The sequence below is a fragment of the Ascaphus truei genome, chromosome 3 (genome assembly GCF_040206685.1).
Source record: "Ascaphus truei isolate aAscTru1 chromosome 3, aAscTru1.hap1, whole genome shotgun sequence".
Lineage (NCBI taxonomy): Eukaryota > Metazoa > Chordata > Amphibia > Anura > Ascaphidae > Ascaphus > Ascaphus truei.
The window spans coordinates 156,214,390-156,235,487 of record NC_134485.1 but is presented as its reverse complement, the minus strand read 5'-3'; positions in this window follow the sequence as shown (position 1 = coordinate 156,235,487).

Sequence of the window (21,098 nt, the reverse complement as noted above, 5' to 3'; positions counted from 1 at the left end):
CAGCAATGCGGTCCTGCATTTGGGCAACATGCTCTATTACACTTCTGTAAGGGGTAACCTCGTGTTCCCAAGTTTCTTTGGCTATATCCAGTAAGCCCCTTGGATGTCGGCCATACAATAGTTCAAACGGGGAGAAGCCTGTGGATGACTGGGGAACTTCCCTAATGGCAAATAACAGGTATGGTAACAAACAGTCCCAGTTTTTCCCATCCTTATCGACCGCCCGGCGTAACATGCTCTTTAAGGTTTTATTGAACCTTTCCACTAAACCATCTGTTTGTGGATGATAGACTGAGGTTCTGAGATGCTTGATTTTTAGGAGTTTACATAGCTCTTTTGTTACTTGGGACATAAATGGTGTTCCCTGGTCAGATAAGATCTCTTTAGGAATTCCGACCCGGGAAAACAGAAGTACTAACTCTTTTGCTATGTTTTTAGCAGAGGTGCTACGTAGGGGAACTGCCTCCGGATATCGGGTAGCATAATCTAATATTACCAATATATGCTGATGTCCCCTAGCAGACTTTATTAGGGGTCCTACTAGATCCATAGCAATCCGGTCAAATGGTACCTCTATTATGGGAAGGGGTACCAATGGGCTGCGGTATGCTTTGAACGGGGCGGTGATCTGACATTCTGGGCATGAGGAACAATAGTTTGTAATTTCTGCCAGAACCCCAGGCCAATAAAAGCTTCGGAGAACCTTTTCTTTTGTCTTTTCCACCCCTAGGTGTCCCCCCAATGGATGACTATGTGCGAGGTGTAATACTACGTTACGGAATGTCCGTGGTACCAACAATTGTTTAGTTGTAACTGATTTTCTTTTATCAACCCGATATACTAGGTCGTTCTCTACCTCGAAGTAGGGGTAAGCAAGTGACCTATCTGGTTGGCCATGAGTACTATTCTGGTCCCGTATATTTCCCCTTGCTACCGCTAATGTGGGGTCCTCCCACTGGGCCTTCTTAAAACTCCCAGGACTGACCTCTAGGTCAGCGAGGGTCTTATCCTGTACTGGGGTGGTAAGTGCCTGATCAACATCTTGATTTGGGGTATTCCCTACCAAAGTAGTGATGGGGAAGGGAATTTCACAGCACTCCTCCTTTTCCCCTTTCTTATTTGGGCCCTCGTCAACCTCCATTTCTGAAAAAGGGAAAGGATTTGTTTCTTCTAACACTTCGTTATGGTCTGCTATTGAACTCTGGGCGCTATTCTGAGCTGGGGACCACATTTTTAGAAAATGGGGAAAGTCGGTCCCTATTAACACATCATGTGCCAGTTTGGGTACAACACCCACCTTGAAATCTAAAGAACCAAATTCTGTTTAAAAAAAAACATCAACAGTGGAATATTCATGATTATCCCCATGTATACAACAAATTGCCACTCTTTGTGAACTGTTTACCTGTTTCTTCTTAATGGGCAATAGGTATTCGGACACTAGTGTGACCATACTCCCAGAGTCAAGAAGTGCCCGAACCCTCTTACCATTAACCTTTACAAATGCCCACAGATGGTTATTCAAGGGGTCCTCTGGGCTAGGGCCCATACATTGGGACAACAGCGAATAAGGTTCCACGCTGTTGCATTGCATGGGCTCATCATTTAGTGGGCAGATTTTTGCTGTGTGGCCCCTCTCATGACAATTTACACATTTAGGTACATAGTCTGTGTCCCACTTAGAGCCTTTTCCCGGCTCCCCATGTTGGCTATTGCCCTTAGTGTGCGAACCACTGTTGCTGGTGCTGCGTGAAGGTGGTCGCCGCTCTTCAGCTCCCCTTAACCCCGGTACCCTTTTACCGTCTCTGGAAGAGTCCTGGAACCTCGGGTAGTGGGGTTGCTCCACGACTGTGGGTTGCGGGTGCTCTCCTGCTGCATTGTACCTTTCTACGAGGGCCACAAGCTCATCCGCATTGTGGGGGTCACTCCGACTGACCCGATGGCGTAAGGCAGAGGGAAGTTTCCTCAAGAACTGGTCCATGACCAACCGTTCCACGATGTGGCTTGCTGAGTTGATCTCGGGTTGTAGCCACTTCCGGGCGAGGTGGATGAGGTCATACATCTGGCTTCGGGTGGCTTTATCCATCGTGAAGGACCATGCGTGAAACCTTTGGGCGCGAACAGCCGTGGTTACGCCGAGGCGGGCGAGGATCTCGAACTTCAATTTTGCATAGACGTTAGCTTCGGCTGGCTCTAGATCAAAGTAAGCCTTCTGGGGTTCGCCGCTTAGGAAGGGTGCGATTAGACCAGCCCACTCAGCTTCTGGCCATCCCTCTCTCTGTGCCGTGCGTTCAAACGTGAGAAGATAGGCTTCCACATCATCCGAGGGTCCCATCTTCTGAAGGTAGTGGCTTGCCCTGGTCAGTTTCGGAACTGGGGCTGCCGCTGCCAGTGGAAGGTTACTGATAGTCTCCCTCAGGATCTCGAGTTCCTGCTGTAAGCCCTGAGCGAACCGCTGTTGCTCCTCTTTCAGCAAGCGGTTTGTCTCTTGCTGGTTTGCATTCGCCTGTTGCAGGGCTTCATTCGCGTCTCTCTGGACAGCGACATTGCGTACCAGCGCACTCACCACGTCTTCCATCTTGTTTGGAGAGAGAGAAAAAAACCTTTTTTTTTTTTTTTTTTCTTTAAAGTTCTTTAACCCCCAGACCTTTTAGTGTCCTGCCCGCATTCTCCACCATATGTGACAAACGGCTTACTCCGGGGCTCCGCCGTCTGTCCGGGACTGTTAGAACACGGTCTTTTAGGGTAGGTTAAATGATGAGACGTCACGTACTGTTCCTTTAAACAGGCTATGCCTGGTTTATTCAGTCCCAGGCACTGAGACTGCCACAGTTTAAACAGAAAACAAAGCCAAACAAAAAGCTGCTCGTCTGAGCGATAACTTAAACTTAGATGTCCCTGACTCAGAGTTGGAAGTGGCTTGTCCACTTCCACCAACAAAATAAGTACCTTTGCAGTCTTTAGACAAACTAACAGAATGAATGAAGCGATTTGGGAAAGAGGCTTTCTCACCCCTCTGCAGTTCAGCAGCCTTCCAGGCTCTTGGGCGGGGCCCAGAGGAAACAGGAAACAGGTCTTATATACCTGAACTCTAATCAGCATGACAGGTGACAGAAAACAGGCAGCAGACAAACTGTGGAATGGAGTGCCTGTACCACGAGGCTGCCCTGTTCAGCTTAGACAGGACAGAAACTGTTCAGTATCCTGGGAGCCCTGTATATGGAGTTTATTACCAACCCCTGGTTTCTGTAACACGCTATATACCCCTGGAGAAAACGATACAAAACCGCACATCACCGGGATATTCCGAAATTCGCGGAGCTAGCCAAGTAAGATAAAGTTGGTCGGTAGTGTATCACTGGTGCTCACAAAGAATATAGTAAAATAAGATAAAATAAATTAAATAGATATAACCAGATGGTGTATGGCAGATCCAATGATGATCTCAGCAGGTCGTGATCGGATAGGAAATAAAAAAACAAGAAAACATAGTGTAATTCTGTAAACACTCAAAGACAAACTAACAATGACTAACAATGTTGCTGAACCACACAGATGACTGAATAAAAAACATTTAATATATCATAAAAAACATGATTGACAAGAGTACAAATAATTAAGGTCCCAATAGTATCCTGTATATGGCTGAAGTGCCCGCTTACCGGAGCCTAGATGGTAAATAGCAGTGGAAAATCAGAGAGTATCCCCTCCCATAGAACACTGGTACAGCTCCTGCACGCCTCTCTGGCGTCTGCCACGTGTGGCCGTGTGGAATCAGTAGATGGAGTGTCTGTTTACGCTGTCTTTGTGAGCGCCAGTGATACATTTCTAGTTCCATGGTAAGAAAATGTGATACGGGGGTACTGTCCCTCTCCCTCCCTTCTTGGCACACAGGGAGCAGGGAAGTTGCAGCCAGGAGTAGGTTAGTACTTAGTGCCAGTGCACTTTTTAATACTGTCCCAGTCCTCTTCCTACCCTTGGAACTAGTGTTGAGCATAGGAGGGGAGCAGGCCAATACTCTTGAGTGCACTGTCATAAATCAGCTGAACGGAGAAGACATGGAGAAGCTCTGATCTGTAGTCACAATGTCCCTGTTCCCTCTGCATGGGGAGAGAAGAATTTGCTGGCTTCCAGGTGACCCAGCCAATGTCAGCCCTGGCAAGTGAGTCAGTCTGACTGTAACCAGGTCTGCAGTGCCTTGGGAAAGAGGGCAGCGGTTGAGGGCTGCAAATGAAGCTCCTGAAGACCAACTGTAGTCCACCAATAGTTTAAGGGAAGGAATTGAAGACACAGTGGTGAAGCCATTTTTTGTAGTCTCGGACTAAATTGATTACAACTGATTTATAAATATAAATTACGGATCTCTACACAACTTCAGTGATTAGGTTTATATAGGTGAGCACTTAGTTTTTTTCTTTTTGTGTAACTACTGTGACATAGTCACAAGATATTAGACAGCTTTCTGCCCTGTTTTAGGTCAGAAAGTGCAGGAATAGTGCTAAATGATCCATTCCACAGCTTCCATTTACTCAGGCTGGTGGATGGAAAATCCAGGCCATAGCTTACAATGTGTTTAGTTCTCCCTCACCTGCTCTACTAATTACTAGAACAGGTATTTAGAACAGAGAGGATTGCTTTTCACTCTCTCTTAGAGCCTAGAGGCTGGGGCACACTGTTCCCCTGTATCCAATTCGGGGAGCATGCCCCCTTCATGACCTTCGCTGTCCGGAAGCATTGCCTGGACTTTGGGGACTCTGTCCCCCATCTAGCAGTTAAGCTGTGTCTAAAAACTGTGGATATTATTATGCTGTATCTAGTGACCCTAAATGAGAGGGTATTGTTTAAAATGGAGAACCAGGTTTGTTGGCCCAGCAGCAGTTAAAGAGGCATATTCTACTGTGTAGTTAGATCCCTGAAAGGTAAACGGTATGAAGTACTGCTGCGGCAGCTTTTATTCTTACAAATCACCGGCTTTTACCTGGCATGTTCCTGGAATGGCACGCTGTTTACCTGGAGCATGCCGGGCTCCTTTTGCCTTCCCACCCAGGTGCATGCCCGGCTGACGCGCGGTTGATGTGTTAATTGATAATGGTTCAGGATTTACTAGGCTGCAATGCTTCGCGTGTCCGCCAGATGGCATAAATTCATGAATTGTAATGCAGTATATATACAGTATATACAGTACAGTATATACTGTATAACAACAACCCCTATAACCCCTAACATACAGTACTGTACACATACAGTACTGTATATGCACATCAATGATACTATAGGTCGGCGGGGGCGAGATGTGTTTGCAGCAGAGAGAGATCCGCTGCTCTCTCTGCGCAAACATCGGCACATTAAAAAATATTTAAAATACATTTTTATTCATAGTGTAGATGTGCAGGGGGTCTCCGAAGCTGAACCGCGTTGGTTTCAGGTCCGGGGACCCCCTGCTTCCCGAGATACAGCCCCCTTTATGAGATGCCGGTATCCCTCTGTATTTAATGGTCCCGATCACGTGACCGCGGCATGTAAAGAAAGCAGAGGGATACTGGCACCCCCTAAAGGGGCCTGTATCTCGGGGTTCAGGGGGTCCCCGGACCTAAAACAAAAACGTTTCTGCTCCGGAGACCCTCTGCACATGTACAGTATAAATAAAACACATATATATGTAGCCATACATAATAATGGACTGCAGACATCTTCCCTGTTGGCAGTAAGTCCTGGTAAGTACAGGCCTGCCAGCAGTAGTTATGGAGGTTTTCCCTCACACCCTGGTGAGGTGCCCTGTGTATGGATGGGAGTGGCTACATGCTCTGAGTCCCTGTAGAGTGACATCAGAGATGTGCCTGCCCCCTGAGGTATAAAGGGCACAACACTGTCAGTTAGTTGTTGTTGAAAAGCAGTGATTGCCGTTGTTGCACCAGGAGTGCAATAAAGTTTCATGACCCTTGTGCTGTAACTAGTGGCACGAATATTCTAATCAAGCCTTCTAGGCCACACTGTGTCCAGGGACCTGGCACAGGGGTGATCTCCCTAAAGCGGGATAATCAGGATTCCTGTTACTTGCAGGTGCACCACCATACACGATCACGTAATGGGGACCGGTTAGACCACACAGGCCAATGTGAGATTGGGGGGGTCAGTCAAGGGGGTCCACCCGTTACATTTGGAGGCGCTGCTGAGATACCTGTCAACAGGACAGGCTTTTGCTAGGCACACAATAGGAAACAGGGAGAGTGTCTGCTGCCACTTTGTGCTGCGTGGGACGGAACCAGGGGTAGTCAGGGAGCTGCTGGAGCTGCAGGCCGCAACAACGCCTTGGGATCCTGCTCGGGGTTAGTGAGTCTGGAGCAGGAGGCTATTGCTGTTCTAGTCACCTTGAGGTAGCGCTAGCGGGTGACGCCTGAAGGGATAAACTGGTAACTTATTGCAGGAAATCTGGAAGGGTCCGCACTAGGCTAGCCAACAGTAGGTAGACGCCCAAAGTACTGCATGGAAGAGCCAGAGTACTCTAGTCTCCATTCCTGATCACTTACCAAGGAGCACAGACTGGAGGAAAGCGATACAGTAGACACAGAAAGAGTGAGCCTAGCCTGAGGTAGTGCAAACACGAGTCAGATCTACGTTAGGTACACAAGGTGGTGCATTAAGGCATGTTTATTGTACTGATGTGGTAGTTGCCCCGCAGAGCGGAGCTCCATGTACAAAAACCCCGTATTCAAAGATCGAGAAAGAACCGCAAGAATGGAGGATCTGCACAGCGCAGAAGGTCCAGGATGGCGGACATGCCGAGAGAGAACCGTCAGAATGGAGGATCTGCACAGATCAGAAGGTCCAGGATGGCGATTAGAGGAAGAACACGCATATGATCTGTGCGAAGAAGAAGAACAAGCTACAGAAGAGACTTTTGTGAGCCTGTTGTGGAATGGCGTGAAAGCCGTGGCTGCGCCATGTTTGTCCTGTCTATGCTCTCGGGAAAGTACCCTCGAGGCTAGTGAGGACGACAGTGTTGCTGGATGGAAGGAAAGAAATGGACTTTGTTATAATTCAATATACAAACAGCCAAACGCTACCTCAAATGTGACACAGAAAGACAGTACTAATCAAAATGGCGGTTCCCGTGTTCCCGGGACACCGCGTGGGCCAGCTGCAGAAAGTCTTGCAACTTTGCAGTTTGCTAATTGTTGGCCAGGATTGGCGCCAACGCGAAAACTCCACCGTGTTGGGGAGTTTGGCGCGAAAGCTGGAGCCGCGCCCTCATGGAATATGACTCACTCTGCACCTGTGCTGGGTCAGCCTACAAGTCTATGAGACATCCCCCTAGTTTCAACCAGGGGGAGTGGTTTGCAGTTCCACCGGATGCTGATGGAGAAACCAGGAGGAGGGGTTGTCAAACCAGCCCCTGCACTCCAGTTGCGAAGAGCCACTGACCAGTATAGACCTCTGAAACGAGTACCTCCTCTGGTGAATATGGCTGGGGTCTCTGAGAAAATGGAACAGAGTCCCTTGATTACTACACATCCTTACTCAGTTCCAGGAGGCTTCCTGATCCTCCGGGTAGAGGGTGTGGAGACGGTGATGTGTCTCTGCCTGCAGTGCAGACTGCCGGGCGGAGCTGTGGGCAATGCGGCCCGATACCAGCATTGTGGACTGCAGTACCTGTGGCCCATGCCGACTTTTGTGCCGGTACAGGCTGTGGAATCCAAAGCCGATGCCCCGATGTTGGCCGCGGAGCTTCCGGGTGTATTGTGGCAGGAGGATGCCGGTCCCGAAGAACAGGGACCCGGACCGGTTCTCAAAAAGGAGAAAACCAGCCATCGGAGGGGTGACCGAAACGGAGCCCATCGCCGGTCTCCTACTGGGATACCCCGCCCGAACGCAAAGCTGGAGTCCTCGGACGAGGAGTGTGCCAGGCTGGCAGATACACAGGACTTAGTGACAGAGTACCATACCAGTGGTACACATTGGCGAGATGCTGTTCCTCGTGGTGTGGAGACACGGAGTCGAGTGTCGCCAATGCCGAGACAACCCGAGTGGTAACTAGCGGTTCGGAAGGAGGGCGATCCACCCCGACACTACGAAATAGTAAGCTAACAGTATACACACACATGATGAACCAATATACAAATAAATGTAGAAGGGTTGTCAAAACCATACTGTCCTACAAATAACACTTCTCCATACAGACACACTACATTACAATGAATTTCCTTTAATAATCCTAACTGATCTTACAGTCTAAATCATCAAATGACAAAGAAAAACCTCACATTCCAATCAATAAATTGCATTTACATTGTATTTATGATGCATAAAATCTATGCACCATATACATTCTGCAAATGAATGTGAACAATATCATTGCAAGCAAAATACAGATAACTCCAAACAAGTCAACTATTTTAACCAATCAAGTCAACAAAAATCAATATATAAGTACCAACCAGAATACAAGGGAGGCCTACCCACATACCGTTGGGGAAACACCACACCCCCACCCCCCCCACCCCCAGTACCCACAATAAAAACAACACAGTGACCCACAATAAACATCATTCTATTTATTAAATACATTACCCACCCCCTGTGCCCCCCCCAGAGGAGAGGAAAGAGAGACAGAAAGTGAGCAGAGGAAAGGATCAGCAAGAGACAGAAAGAGGGACAGGAAGTGAGCAGAGGAGAGGAACAGCAAGAGAGAGGAAGAGGGACAGGAAGTGAGCAGAGGAAAGGGTCAGCAAGAGAGAGAAAGAGGGACAGAAAATGAACAGAAGAGAGGATCAGCAAGAGAGAGAAAGAGGGACAGGAAGTGAGTCGAGGAGAGGATCAGCAAAAAGGTTCTGGAGGCCTGCTGGTGGGTCCCGCCAGCACCATGGCCCCCAGGTGGTCTCCTTTGGGTCACCGTGGGCCACAATTGGGTCCCCACGGTAGGCCCAAGGATGTCTGGGAGCCCCGGGTCAGACCCACAGGTGTCTGCGGGGCCTCGGGTGGTTCCCACGGGGGTCTGGGGAACTCACGGGTGCTCACTATGGGTCCGCAGTGCCCCCACAGAAGTGGGACCACACAGCTTCATCCCCGCAGACTACGGGTCGGCGGTGCCCCCACAGAAGTGGGAACATACAGCTTCATCCCCGCAGACTACGGGTCGGTGGTGCCCCTACAGAAGTGGGACCACACAGCTTCATCCCTGCATGTGTCACCTGTGGAACCACCATCCTGGTACCCGTGGGATAACCGAGGAAACCACAGGTGGTTCAGCTCCGGAGACCCCCTGCACATGTACACTATGAATAAAAATGTATTTTAAATGTATTTATTTATATTCATGTATTTATTTATTTATTTATTTAGATGTATTTATTTATTGTGGTGCTGCTGTGTGTGAATTTTTTTTATTGTGGGTAGTGGGTAGTGGGTGTGGGTGTGGTTATTTACACGGGATCCCCCTCCCCACATTTACATACAGTACACTGCACGCACAGAAACACAGGCAGGGAGATTTAACCGACACAATAGGGGGAGGGGGCTTACACAGATTAGTCAAAGCAGGGAAGTTTAGCAGACACAATAGGGGGAGGGTTTTTTACATAGATTACAGTCAAGGCAGGGAAGTTTAACACACACAATAGGGGGAGGGTTTTTTACATAGATTAGTCAAGGCAGGGAAGTTTAACACACACAATAGGGGGAGGGGGTCTTACACAGGTTACAGTCAAGGCAGGGAGGTTTAACACACACATTAAAAATATGTATTTAATGTATTTATTGTTTATTCTGCCTTAACCCTTCATTGCCTTAGCGGCTTTCAGCTATGGTAATGAAGCAGCATTTCTGTATTTTTAATAATATTGTGCAGGAGCAAGGGGTCCCCTGAGCATTAATTTCTGGCTCAGGGAACCCCCTGCTCACTTTACAATATTATTAAAAATACAGAAATGCTGCTTCATTACCATAGCACATAGCCGCAAAGGTAAAGAACGATTCTTTATTGATGTGTGTGTTTTATTCATACTGTAGATGTGCAGAGGGTCTCCGGAGCAGAAACGTTTTTGTTTTAGGTCCGGGGACCCCCAGCTCCCCGAGATACAGGCCCTTTTAGGGGGTGCCGGTATCCCTCTGCTTTGTTTACATGCCGCGGTCACGTGATCGGGACCATTAAATGCAGAGGGATACCGGCACCCCCTAAAGGGGGCTGTATCTCGGGGAGCAGGGGGTCCCCGGACCTGAAACCAACGCGGTTCAGCTCCGGAGACCCCCTGCACATCTACACTATGAATAAAAATGTATTTTAAATAATTTTTAATGTGCCGATGTTTGCGCAGAGAGTGCAGCGGTTCTCTCTGTGCTGCAAACACATCTCGCTAGGGGACGGCCTATAGTATCATTGATGTGCATATACATTACTGTATGTGTATGTTAGGGGTTATAGGGGTTGTTGTTATACAGTATATACTGTATATATACTGTACAGTATATACTGCATTACAATTCATGAATTTCTCGGCTTCAAAGACAACAGCTCGCAAACGCCCCCATGAGTTTTTACACGGCATTGCAGTATTGCAGCCAGCGGGAATAAAATGCTTAAATCACGGGCGCGATATAACGCTATATACCCCGGGAGAAAACGATACAAAACCGCACATCACCGGGATACTCCAAAATTCGCGGAGCTAGCCAAGTAAGAATAAAGTTGGTCGGTAGTGTATTAACACCACACATGGGTGCTGCAGACTCCACCTGGGTTTATACATTTTTATATTATGGTAATGTATATATGTTGCTGATTTCAAATTTACAGCACCCTCCCCTTCATTCCCCACCCTAAAGATAGTTCCTACAAGCCTGACACCACATGGTCCATTTGTTTACACTGCATAGTAAATCTGACTTGAAATGTCAAGACATGTCAACTGGTCACTTTACAAGCATTCTCTGCTTTGCAAGAGACTTAGACCAAAAGCTTCCTATTTGAATTCAGGCCATGTTTGATAAGACGCCAATAATGTGTACCCATAAAGAAAACCACTGACATTCTTATTTATATATTGTCTTGACCCCTTCAGTATAGTATTTGTAGTAAAATACCCATGTATGTCAAACACAGAAGAGAAACAAAACTTTTACTCTTGCACTCTAAATTTAATTTTAAATTAACTAACATGTCTATAATTTCACAATGAATGGTATTCAGTATCTGGAAATTACCAATAGACAAAGTTAATTCAATGCCAAAGGATAATTAATAGGCTTTAAATAGTGCTTTGGATAGATGCGATTAGGATGTATTTTATGCACAGTGGATTAATTACTTTGGAAATTAGGCGAAATTCTATTGCTTAAATTACCAGGTGATGATGCAAAGTCAAAATGTCCCAGGAAAAAGAACATTTAACAGTGCTTTTCAGGCAGATAACATTTGTAACCATATAACATTTAGAATAAAGACCAGTATATATGTCACAATTTAGTTGAAAAACTTCAATTGCAAATTTGAAAAGAGCAGTACATTATTTTCTTAGTGATACAAATTTCTGGCCATTTTCATTTGGTGACAATGACGAATTAATCCCATAGAAACATGATAAAAGTTTGGCAATCCAGAGTTATGGAACTTTGACCCACATTTATAGAACTCATATTCTAGTCACCTTCTGCTTATCCTTGGACTCTTCGATGATGGAGAGAACTTCAATGCATTGTTCTGTAGGCAACTTCAACCCCATAAATAGGGTTTCTGGTTTTCATTTTATTAAAAATTCAGTGTTTATCAGTGTTAACCATGAAAAATATTGGCACGCATTTAAATATGGTGCTCATTAGTGCACAATTTTTTTATTTCTATTCTTCCCTTGTTTGGCCTTTGTCTCCTACCTCCTCCTCTCTATAGACTGCTCATTCACATCTGCATTTATTTTAGATGCAGCAACGAGTATCCGAACACTTGCTTTTGAAAATCTTGGCAATCTCCTAGTATACTGGACACCTAACAAGCTCCTATTGAACACCCAAAATAACCACAACATATATACAAGCATTTGAGTGTCACAGAGGAGTGCTACTGAGCATGGCAATATATATTTAAAACCAGAGACAGAACATAAAACACAGACAGAGCTCAGTTTTAGCACATCCAGTGATACTCATACACGGTACAGTGCCTATATATATATGTATAAATATCTATTAAGTAAATGGTCTTTTAGTTTAACATTTTTGGCCAAAATTGTTGTAAGCCCCTGAGCCAACTGCACGGCAGACCACAATTCAGGGGTCCCTAACGCTAATATAAATTCTTAATAACCTGTGTAATAACAGGAAGAATGATTTATAGTAAATCTGTCAATATTAGTTGCAAAGTTCTAAGTCTGATTGAAGCCTTTATTAACCTGTACATTACCATTAAAAGCAATCTGTATTAGAGTTGTCACAACCATCCTGCAAGCAAACAAGTTCCCCTGTGTGGAAGATGCTATGGAGTGATCCCTTAACCATTTAAATGTGGGAGGGGGTGAGCTTGACAGATTTACTATAAATCATTCTTCCTGTTATTACACAGGTTATTAAGAATTTATATTAGCGTTAGGGACCCCTGAATTCTGGTCTGCCGTGAAGTTGGCTCAGGGGCTTACTACAATTTTGGCCAAAAAAGTTAAACTAAAAGACCATTTTACTTAATAGATATTTATACATATATATTTAGGCACTGTACCGTGTATGAGTATCACTGGATGTGCTAAAACTGAGCTCTGTCTGTGTTTTATGTTCTGTCTCTGGTTTTAAACAATCTCCCAGTAATGCTGCAACATTTCTGTGACATTTCTGCAAACAGACTAATGGCCCATCGGATTAACACAGCGGGGGTCCCTGGCAGTCTCATTCAGTTTGAATGGGACTGCCATGGACCCCCGCTGTGTTAATCCGATGGGCCATTAGTCTGTCTGCAGACATGTCACAGAAATGTTGCAGCATTACTGGGGTATTGCCCAAGATTTTCCCAGGCAAGTGTTCAGATACTCGTTGCTGCATCAGTAAATGCAGTAGCAAGTTCTGAGATACAGCTGTGAATGACAAGTCTATTAAGACTTTCATCCTCATATTATAGAGGTAAAGAGAACGTTTGCAGAGATAGTGTTAGAACTTGTAGAAAAAGAGGACACACCTTGATGTGGTCTGCAGGCTTACAAATACTTTGGCCAAAGAATTTAACCCTAATTTATGAGAGAAAAACAGATACGTATTTAACTATAAGATTTGTCATGTTGAATGTCGCATTGGGGTTCTCTATCTTTTGTTTATACATTGTCACAAACCCAGTAGCACTCCTTTTTGACATAAATATATATGGTGTGGTGGGTCTGGGTTTTTAGCTTACCGTTGTAAGCTATGGTGTCTGACAGACCCTTATTCAGAAAATGACATGTTCTCTCATCTGCGTTGTGCTACTTTTTCTTATACTTCTTGTTCACCCTTCTCAAATTGTAAGATGACTACAGCGGGGCAAAAATAGTGAATCTTCCCCCCAAATAAATCTCTCTATCTTAAATCTCCCTGGTTATGCATTTTGGTCAGAATGATTAAATCAATTAAGCATTTGCAGCAAACATGGCTGGCTATACAAGTCTAAATGCATAAATAACTGATTTGTATGTAGGGTTATGTGAAAAAGAAAGTACACCCTCTTTGAATTCCATGGTTTTACATATCAGGACATAATAACAATCATCTGTTCCTCAGCAGGTCTTAAAATTAGGTAAATACAACCTCAGATGAACAACAACACATGACATATTACACTGTGTCATGATTTATTTAACAAAAATAAAGCCAAAATGTAGAAGCTACAGTATGTGTGAAAAACTAAGTACACCCTTACTGCTTCCATAGGAATTAAGGATGCTAAGTAGCAGACAGGTGCTGCTAATCCAATGCCCTTGATTAATTGATCATCAGCAAGTGTGACCACCTCTATAAAAGCCGAAGTTTTAACAGTTTGCTGGTCTGGAGCATTCAGGTGTGTGTTAACACAATGCCAAGGAGGAAATACACCAGCAATGATCTTAGAGAAGCAATTGTTGCTGCCCATCAATCTGGGAAGGGTTATAAGGCCATTTCCAAACAATTTAAAGTCCATAATTCTACAGTGAGAAAGATTATTCAAAAGTGGAAAACATTCAAGACAGTTGCCAATCATCCCAAGAGTGGACGTCCCAGCAAATTCACCCCAGGGTCAGACCGTGCAATGCTCAGAGAAATTGCATCTCAGACTCTACAGGCCTCAGTTAGCATGTTAAATGTTAAAGTTTATGACAGTACAATTAGAAAAAGACTGAACAAGTATGGTTTGTTTGGAAGGGTTGCCAGGTGAAAGCCTCTTCTCTCTAAAAGAACATGGCAGCACAGCTTAGGTTTGAAAAGTTGCATCTGAACAAACCACAAGACTTCTGGAACAATGTCCTTTGGACAGACGAGACCAAAGTGGAGATGTTTGGCCATAATGCACAGCGCCACGTTTGTCGAAAACCAAAAACAGCATATCAGCACAAACACCTCATACCAACTGTCAAGCACAGTGATGGAGGGGTGATGATCTGGGCTTGTTTTGCAGCCACAGGACCTGGGAACCTTGCAGTCATTGAGTCGACCATGAACTCCTCTGTATACCAAAGTATTCTAGAGTCAAATGTGAGGCCATCTGTCTTACAGCTAAAGCTTGGCCAAAATTGGGTCATGCAACAGGACAATGTGTAAGGAATCTGCTCCTGGGTTTGGTGGAAACCATTTCCTTACAGAACTGTGCTGTTTACAGACAACCTCCTCACATCCACCTGTGCTGGCAATTACTGCAGTCCTGCCTCGGTGCTCTCTCATTGGAGGAATGCCCTCACACCTCTCTCTCGGGATTGGCCCGCTGGCCTTCTATACTGCTCTCTTACATTGCCTCAGTGCCGAGCATAGTCCTTTGTCATAGGATGTAACTGTGTTTGGCACATGCTATCTGTTTGGCCGTCTTGTTCCTAGTTCCTGTTTCCTGTTCCTGGTTTCTGAGGTCTGCTGCTCTATCTCCATTGCAGAGGCAATGTCCTGGTTCCTGTGATAAAGCAGTGGATCCCCAGCATATCCTTTAGCTCTGTGTTCCCTGAGGCCTGCTGCCTTTCCCATAGCAGAGTCTTGCCTACTGAGTCCTGAGGCTTGCTGCTCTCTCTCCATGCAGAGGCCTGCTTTGGACTCCTGTGCTGAAGCACGGTCTGCCAGTGCTGCCCTGCGGTGTGCCTAGTCCAGCCTGCATCCTCCCTTTGCTGTGACCGGTACCATGGGCCATTCTTGCTCCTCGCGCAGAGGCCACTCCCGTGCTGCTGTTGCTCCTACGTTGAAACAGAGCGCACCTGACTTCCCGTTGCCGAACCCCTTCTTGGATATCGATGTTTCTACTTTCTCCAACCCAGACGCTGGCGTGTCAAAGTATTACCCTGGCCTCTCCAACCTTGACCCTGCTATGAACGACTACGAATTGCGCAATCCTGAACCGGCTTCGTGGTCGAAGGTCGGTGTATTCACATCCCCACCTCAGCCCCGCGGTCTGGTCCCGGTTTGTGGCAAGCACGTCCGTTACACAATGATCCCAAGAACACCAGCAAATCTACAACAGAAAATAATCTGAAAAAGAAAAGAATCAAGGTGTTGCAATGGCCCAGTCAAAGTCCAGACCTCAACCCGTTTGAAATGCTATGGCAAGACCTTAAGGGCCTCATGCAGTAAGCAGCGGAAAAATGCATTAGCCAGTTTAGCAATTAGCCATGTTTTTGGCGTGTTAAACTCGCTTTATGCTGTAAGGGGCAAATCCCTGGCGAATGAATTAGCCACCACCATTTGATAAAATGGCTAGTAACCGGTGGCGAGACGGCTGCCTGGCGAGAAACTGCCAAGAAGCCGTCCCCTGCCGAGATGTGTTTGCAGCAGAGAGAGATCCGCTCCTCTCTCGGCGCAAACATCAGCACATTAAAAATTATTTTGAAAACCATTTTTATTCATAGTGTACATGTGTAGAGGGTCTCCGGAGCTGAACCGCATTGGTTTCAGGTCCGGGGACCCCCTGCTTCCCGAGATACAGGCCCCTTTATGAGGTGCCGGTATCTCTCTGCATTTGAAGGTCCCGATCACGAGACCGCGGAATGTAAACAAAGCAGAGGGATACCGGCACCCCATAAAGGGGCCTATATCTCGGGAAGAAGGGGGTCCCCGAACCTAAAACCAAAGCGGTTCAGCTCCGGAGACCCTCTGCACATCTACACTATGAATAAAACGCACATATCAATAAAGACTCGTTCCTTACCTTTGTGGCTATCTGCTATGGTAGCGAAGCAGCATGAATATTTTTTTAATAATACTGTACAGTGAGCAGGGGGTCCCCCGAGCTGAACCGCATAGCTTTGTGGACCAGGGACCCTCTGCTTCCCGAGTTACAGGCCCCGGTATGTGTGATCGGGTGGGCAGTGTCTCCACCATGTTTATAGCGTCCCATACGCTACGTGCCCGCAATAAACATGGTGTCGACACTGTAACAGATGCCCCAAACCGGGGTCTGTAACTCGGGAAGCAGGGGGTCTCTGAGCCACAAATCAATGCGGTTCAGTTAAGGGGACCCCCTGCTCCCGCACAATATTATTAAAATACATTAATGCTGCTTCATTACCATAGCGGATAGCCGCTAAGGCAATCAAGGGGTTAACACATAATAGTATGTTTATTGGGGACAATTGCCCCCAATAAACATAGCAGCAATACACAACATACAATACAGTAATGGGCAACATTACTATTACCCACAAATGGATAATAGTGCAGTTGTCCATTTAAAATACATACTGAACAATAAAGACATTAAACACATAGAGCACTCACCCATGTCTGGCTGCCACGATAAAAGCCATCCTCATCTTCATCCTGCCCATGCCCCATCCGCTTCTGCAAAACAGACACAAGAATAAAAACATCCAATGTAATGTCCCCTAACCCCTTAATCACCATAGCGGGAAATAACCACTACAGTCATTAAGGGGTTAACCCACAATCACCCACATACCCTCCCCCACTAACCCCCCACCCACTGAGGCCTAACCACCCTCACCCACTACCCACAAGGGAGTCCTACCACATACCCTTGGGGCCAATACCCCCTCCCACCAGCACATACAGTACAATAATGTGCCAAATAACTATTATCCACATAGGGATAATACATTATTTGGCCATTATTAAACACTTTATCTAGCATAGTAAAATAAAGAAAAATCTACTAACCTCTTCAATAAGAAGGCCCTGTCGCCAGCATCATCCTTGTGGTCCTTTGCCAAAATAATAAATAGCCAATACATTGCAATGCCATTCACATATCAATGAACCCCTTAATCACCTTATCGGGTACTAACCGCAAAGGTAATTAAGGGGTTAAGCCATCCTGGCAATGCCAATACCACTGATCCATAACATCCTCAATGAAATCAAAAGCAAATTCCTAAACAAATCTAATGTAATCATTCCATCTGAAGCATCAAATGCCAATCCATAGTCTCAAATGCCACTTAAAACATTGCATTTACATTGTATACATGCTGCATAAAATGTAAGCTACATGTAGACGCTGCAAATCAATGTTAACAATACAATATTCCAACTAAAATAGCATTACATCACAAGAAGTATACTATGTAATCCAAAAAATTCACCATCAATCAATTAACATACATGAATTACATCCCAAAACAATTAAAATAGCATCCATACCAATTACACAATTAACTATAGCAACCGTTACAGAGAACAAGTTAGCATCATACAAAATAGGACACCAACAATTACAATATACTAAAGCAAGCCTCACCATTACCTACAGTACAGCATAGAAGCCCAAACTTTACATCTCTCTAATTATAAAATACATTTAACACACATCTATGCATAGCAGCATAGCCAAAATCATTTACAATACTGCAAATCAAGCTTTTACAACATTATCATTTCTTACCCTGTATGTATATATCTCTCTAGACATACATACATAGAGTGGCAAGAAATGATGTATCCAAAGCCAGGGTGTGCAGCGCACAGCAGTAATGAAAAGAGCAGGTCTTGCAAAAAATAAGTCCTTTATTGAAAATTCATAGTGATGTGGGACAGCAGCAACCTTCTACTCGTTTCGTTCAGAAGAACTTTATCAAGAAGTATGATTACCTTTAAGATGACGTCTTTAGGATGATTAAAAGAAACATGGCCGGCCTCACATGGTACGGCAGCCAATCAGAGCATGGGAAGTCTATCCCTACTCTGATTAGTTCTAGTACCATGTGACAGGCTGTCAATGACGTCATATCCGTTCTTCCCCAAGCCTCTGTCACATGGTCTACTAGAGCCAATCAGAGTTGGGATGGAGTTCCCACGCACTGATTGGCTGCCGTACCATGTGAGGCCGACCATGTTTCTTTTAATGACGTCATCTTAAAGGCAATTGAAGCAAAGCCATTCTGATTGGCTGTGCTTTCATTGCCTTTAAGTGACGTCATCATTTTTTTTTATCGGCCAAAACACAAATTAGGGCCGTGGGAACCATGACGAAAATGTGACATCATAGGCCTTTATAAGCCTATGTCGTCTCATTTTGAAGCCAGACGCTGAGGAGGAAGGACCTCTGGAGAAGAAAGAAGACCAGGACGTGGCAGCAGACGGGAAGAAGACCCCGGAAGAAGATAGAAGAATACAGATGAAGATGGATTACAACTAGAAGACCCCTGGATTGTCGTGTTTTATTATTTTAATGTTTATTATTTTATGTTTTTTTAATTTATGGGTTCCTGTTCGTGGATTAGTTTGTGAGTAAGCTGATCAACGGGAGTCGGTGAGTGGGTCAAGTAATGGTAAGTTAACTAAAGAAGTGTATTTAATGTAGCTGTGTTTTTTTTTCTTTTTCATGTGTTTATTTTTTTAATTGTACATCATTTCTTGCCACTCTATGTATGTATGTATGTATGTCTAGAGAGATATATACATACAGGGTAATAAATGATAGTGTTGTAAAAGCTTGATTTGCAGTATTGTAAATGATTTTGGCTATGCTGCTATGCATAGATGTGTGTTAAATGTATTTTATAATTAGAGAGATGTAAAGTTTGGGCTTCTATGCTGTACTGTAGGTAATGGTGAGGCTTGCTTTAGTATATTGTAATTGTTGGTGTCCTATTTTGTATGATGCTAACTTGTTTTCTGTAACGGTTGCTATAGTTAATTGTGTAATTGGTATGGATGCTATTTTAATTGTTTTGGGATGTAATTCATGTATGTTAATTGATTGATGGTGACTTTTTTGGATTACATAGTATACTTCTTGTGATGTAATGCTATTTTAGTTGGAATACTGTATTGTAAACATTGATTTGCAGCGTCTACATGTAGCTTACATTTTATGCAGCATGTATACAATTTAAATGCAATGTTTTAAGTGGCATTTGAGACTATGGATTGGCATTTGATGCTTTAGATTGAATGATACATTAGATTTGTTTAGGAAATTGCATTTTAATTCATTGAGGATGTTATGGATAAGTGGTGTTGCCATTGCAGGATGGCTTAACCCCTTAATTACCTTTGAGGTTTGTACCCGATAAGGTGATTAAGGGGTTCATTGATATGTGAATGTCATTGAAATGTATTGGCTATTTATTATTTTGGCAACGGAACACAATGATGATGCTGGCGACGGGGCCTTCTTATTGAAGAGGTTAGTAGAATTTCCTTTATTTTACTATGGTATTTAATGTGTTTAATAATGGCCAAATAATGTATTATCCCGATGTGGATAATAGTTATTTGGCACATTATTGTACTGTATGTGCTGGGGGGAGGGGGTATTGGCCCCAATGGTATGTGGTAGGACTCCCTTGTGGGTAGTGGGTGAGGGTGGTTAGGCCTCAGGGGGTGGGGAGTTAGTGGGGGAGGGTATGTGGGTGATGGTGGGTTAACCCCTTAATGACTGTAGTGGTTATTTCCCGCTATGGTGATTAAGGGGTTAGGGGACATTACATTGGATGTTTTTATTCTTGTGTCTGTTTTTCAGAAGCGGATGGGGCATGGGCAGGATGAAGATGAGGATGGCCTTCATCGTGGCAGCCGGACATGGGTGTGTGCTATATGTATGTAATGTCTTTATTGTTCTGTAAGTATTTTAAATGGACACATGCACTATTATCCATTTGTGGATAATAGTCATTGTGCCCATTACTATACTGTATGTAAGGGGGGTATAGGTGTTGTTGGGGTTATATATATATATATATATATATATAGTGTTCGATAATCCTATACATTTACACACCCGGGGCGGGTGGATTTAATCCCCGGGCAAGTAAATATTGGCCCAAGCAGCACACGTGTTTTTTTTTTTAAATTTCCCTGCTCGCGCTGCCTGAAAAAAAAAAAAACTCCCTGTACCTGACAGCTGATTGGCGCACGCTCCCAGGCATTGTGGGCGCGCGGCCAGGCTCTCTATGAGCCCGCCCCCAATGAGCGGCCATTCTTTCTGGCCAAGGTTATGTTGCAGATTAAGTACTCTAATCCTCCGGCCCCTCTGCTCCTTCTCTGTGAGCCAAGGTGTTTCCCCGCTTCCTCCCCCCCTCGATACTCGCGCCGCGAGGCGGGTGATGGTAGTGGGGGTGCCCCCCCCCCTTCTCTCCCCAGTCCCGCGCCGCTTCCCCGATACTCACGCCGCGAGTGATGGTAGTGGTGGTGTCCCCCCCCTTCTCTCACCGGTCCCGTGCCGCTTCCGGCTTCCCCCGATACTCGCGCCGCTAGTGATGGTGCCCCCCCTTCTCTCACCGGTCCCACGCCAATTCCGGCTTCCCCCGATACTCGCGCTGGGAGTGATGGTAGTGGGGGTCTCCCCCCCTTCTCTCACCGGTCCCACGCCACTTCCGGCTTCCCCCGATACTCACGCCATGAGTGATGGTGTCCCCCCCTTCTCTCACCGGTCCCGCGCCACTTCCGGCTTCCCCCGATACTCGCGCTGGGAGTGATGGTAGTGGGGGTGTCCCCCCTTTCTCTGACCGGTCCCGCGCCACTTC